The sequence below is a fragment of the Pteropus vampyrus genome, unplaced genomic scaffold, assembly GCF_000151845.1.
Source record: "Pteropus vampyrus isolate Shadow unplaced genomic scaffold, Pvam_2.0 Scaffold66, whole genome shotgun sequence".
NCBI lineage: Eukaryota > Metazoa > Chordata > Mammalia > Chiroptera > Pteropodidae > Pteropus > Pteropus vampyrus.
In genome coordinates, this window is record NW_011888847.1 from 3,914,576 (window position 1) to 3,919,201 (window position 4,626).

Sequence of the window (4,626 nt, forward strand, 5' to 3'; positions counted from 1 at the left end):
AAATAAGTATTTTTTGAAAGATATAGATCACAAGGTAAAGCAGTCCAGAGACAGCTTTGGGCTGGAGGTGATGGGGAATGGCTTCACAGAGGAGGTATCAGGGAGAACAAAGCCCTGAGCAATTCAAAGCTATTAACCCAAGAGACCTTCTCCACCAAAATCTGCCCAAGAGGTATATGTGAAGAGAGGAAAAAAAGTCAGGCAAGACCGTGGGGCACATGAAGAGAATGGTGGACTCTATGATGGATGGAAGTTAGGGAAAGGCTTCATGTCGGGATCAAGAGTTTGAGATTTATCCTGTAAGAAGTACGGTGCAATGAAGGTTCCATGCAGCAGTGACATGTTGCAAGGAAATGTATCAATCAGAACAGGCTGTGTAACAAACGTGCACACCTCCCATTTTTCAGTAGTGTCCAACAACAAATTTTATCTCTTGCTCACAATATATATCCTCTGCCAGTCAGCGTATTCTTTTTCCCACCTTGGCTTCACTTTGGGACCCAGAATGAGGAAACGGCCTCTACCTGGAACACTGCGGGGTGGTTGTTGCAAAGGGGAAAAAAAGCATACGACAAATTGTGTGCTGGCTCTAAACTTCTGCTGGGAAGTGACACATTTCACTGGCCAAAGCAAGTCATACAGACAGACTGAGGTCCATAGGGCAGGGATGAAAGTCTTCCAAGGAAAGGGTAGCAAATATTTGTGAACAATAATATTACCTCCTTCAGGGAGTTTTAGGAACCTTATTAACATTATCACGTAATTTTCTCCTATGATGTTTTCCCCATCCCAGTAACATTGGTATCAATCATTATTATAAAATTTTCTTTAGACCATGATGTTTGAGCATTTGCCTCGAAATCAGTGTAGCCCTCACCCTTACCTCAGGATGCCCCATTAGCTAATTAAAAGGAAGGGGTTCCTCTAAGAAGTATTTTTCCCCAAGCCTGAGAAATGAATATAATGTTTCTGCTTTCAAGTTACTCAGGCATCTTGGTTGAGGTGAGCCTGTGTGTTCTCCAGTTTTCCTAGACTTATAATTTTGTAGCCTGCTGTGATTTCTGGCCTATTGATTAATGGGTCTCTCTCTCTCTCCACCACAAGCGACCTTAATCTTTTCTTAATTGCTTTAATGGCTGTTCAGCTTCCCTCTTGTGCCTTCCCCCACAATGTTGTTGTTGCAAAGCTTTTGTGTCTTAACTTCATTCCCCAACTGAGGACTTTGCAGGCGAATGAAAGGTGAATTCTCTCTTTGTTTACCCTCTTTTCCTTGTTTTTCTCTTTTGCTTTATTTCTTCTTCAGCTATTTTCACATTTCTTAACCAGTGTGGGGCGTTGTCTGAGGTAATTGGGCACAAACAGAAAAATAAACAAAAATAGAATGAGGGAGGCCAATGCCATGCTCTCCCCCTCCCCCGACCGGCGACCCCTGCACCAACTCCATCAGCATCTGTTCTGGGCACCGTGCCTCCCTCTCTCTTCCCTGCCCTCTGAGGCCAGCGACCAGGTGAGCTGCCCCCGCATCCCATGCCGAGGGCGTCTGAGGTCTCCCCAAAGCCAGACTAGGGTGGAGGGACAGGGCAGCATTTCACTGGCCTTAGTTTAGGGCTCTCTCCATCCTTAGGAACAACATTCCAGGAGCTTCTTCAAATATGCTTCATTCATCATTCATTCATTGACTAATTCATCACCACTTATTAAATGCTTACTGTGTTAGGTATCATGGGAGAGTACAGAAGAGGCACAGACCCCAAATTCAGATAACTCACAGATCAAACTAACAGAGATGAAAGGGTAACTAACAAAACGATGCCTCGGGAACCCATGAGAGCACTGGATAACAAATACTGGAGGAGTTCTGAGGTGAGGAGCCATGGTGGCCTGGGGATTTGGGCAGACTTCCTGGAAGAGGTGGGCTTTAAAATGCGTCTTAATAGGTGGGTAGGACAGACAAAGCAGACAAAAAATGAGGCATTTCTGGAGGTGAGAGGAACATAGGCGTTGGGGGAAGTGAGGGTCTGGAGTAAAAACCTTACTTGTGCCCTGGGCCTCGCTGCCCTGGGTTGGGTGTGGGAGTGGGGTGTTCCACTGTGCACACTGTGCTCAGGGTCTGCTTGCATTTACAGAAGACCCCTTTCCCATTTGGTTCCCCACTATTCTGAGAGGGGAAAGATGATAGAATGGTTAGTGGGTGCCATTTTGAAAAGGTGAGAAGGAAGGGAAGAATATTCTCATTCAATGAGGACTCAGAAAACAAAATTCTGGAAACTTCTTGGGTGAGTGCTTGGATCCCATGCCCTCCACATGACTCTAGGCCACTGTCTTTGTACCAGACGTGTTGGGATGCCAAGGCTACATTTAGGCATCTCCTCATGCTCCTTTTGCCAAGCATCCTGAACTGCTTCCTGATGGACCCCACGGGTGTCACTGAACTTCTGGGGAAATAGGAATTGACAGGACGCAGGAGCTGGATAGAGTAGCTGAGCCAAACTGACTGATTCCATTGTGCCAAGGGACTCACCTCTACTCTAATTTATAAACTCTTAGGGGAGATGGAGAGAGAAAGGCCATTTATCAAACATTTCTATCAGTAAATTAAGAGAGACACAGAGTGTTTGTGGTTAAGATTATATCTCTGGGGTCAAATGGACCAAGTTCAAATCTAACCTCTTCAAATCTCTTTCTAGCTGGGTGACCTTGAATGAGTTATTTAATCTTTCTTTTCTTTTTCTGAAGTACCTACGTTTAATTATGAAACATTTCAGGGAAATATATAACATTTATATATAACAGGTGTATTTACCACTAGAATTAAAGACATAAACATTGCATAATATTTACTTCATATCACTCTTTTTTAAAAGCAGAAATGAAATGTTAACAATTAGCGAACACTGTCCTCTCATTGCTCCCCCTTCTTTCCTCTCCAAAGGAAACCAGTATCCTTGCCATATGGGAGGGGTTCAGGGGATGAGTGAAAAGGGGAAAGGGATTAGGGTGTATAAATTGTCAGTTATAAAAACAGTCATGAGATGTAAGGTTCAACATCGGGAATATAGTCAATAATATTGCAATGACTGTGTATGATGTCAGATGGGTACTAGACTTATCGAGGTGATCATTTTGTAAGTTATATAAATGTCTAATCACTATATTGTACACCTGAAACTAATATTATCTGTCAACTGTAATTACAAAATTAAGAAAAAAACGTAACCAGTGTCCTGAAGTTGGTGTTTATTATTCTAGTGCATTTAAAAAAAATTTTTTTACTACTTATGTAAGTGTCTATAAATAACATATGCTGTAATAATAGATGTTACTTAAAGTTTTACTTGATGGGTACCATATTTTATGGATTCTTTTGAAAATTCCTTTTTTCCCCACACAGTATTATGTTCTGAGATTTACCTTTGTCAATGCCCGTGTCACTGCTGTATGCCATTGAGTTCTGAGAGTGAGCCATTCATTGTCTTGTTTTCCTTTGTTTGGTTTTTAAATTAAATGTATTGAAGTCACATTGGTTAATAGCATTCTATAAATTTCAGGTATACAACACTATAATTAGATATCTGTATCTTCTATTATGTGCTCACCATCAAAAGTCTAGTTTCTTTTTATTACCATATATTTGACCTCCTTTATTCAATTCACCTTTCCCACCCCTTTCTCCTCTGGTAACCACCATTCTGTTACCTGTATCTAGGAGTTTTTCTTTTGTTTTGTTAGTATGTTTGTTACATTTTTGTTTTATGTTTCACATATGAGTGAAATCATAAGGTATTTGTCCTTTTTCATCTGAATATCAATATTATCTAAAGCAATGTACAGATTCAGTATAATCCCTATTAAAATCACAATGGCATTTTTTTCACAGAAACAGAACAAAAATTCTCAAATTTGTATGGAATCACTAAAGACCCCAAATAACCAGAGAAATCTTGAGGGAAAAAAAAAAGAACAAAGTCAGAGGTATCACACGCCCCAATTTCAGACTATATGACAAAGCTATAGTAATCAAAACAGTATGGCATTGGCAGAAAAATAAGACACACAGACCAGTGGAACAGAATTGTGAGCCCAGAAATAAACCTACACATATATGGCAACTAATTTGTGACAAAGGAGCTAAGAATATACAATGGAGAAAGGAAAGTCTTTTCAATAAATGGTTTTGGGAAAACTGGACAGCTATGTGCAAAAGAATAACACTAGACTATCTTAAACCATACACAATAATGAACTCGAAATGGATTAAAGGCTTGAAAATAAGACCTGAAACAATAAAATACAAAAAAGAAAATATAGACATTAAGCTTCTGGACACTAGTCTAAGTGGTGTTTTTGTGAATTGGACTCCAAAGGCAAGGAAAACAAAGCGAAAATAAATGAATGAGACTACATCAAACTAAAAAGCTTCTGCATAGCAAAAGAAACCACCGACAAAACAAAATGGCAACCAACCAAATGAGAAAACATATTTGCAAATGATATTTCCAATAAGAGGCTAATATCCAAAATATATTTTTTTAAAAACTCATACAACTCAACAATAAAAAACAATCTGATTTTTAAAATGGGCAGGATCTGAGTGACTCATTGTTTCTCCAACTCCTAGAGCAGGGG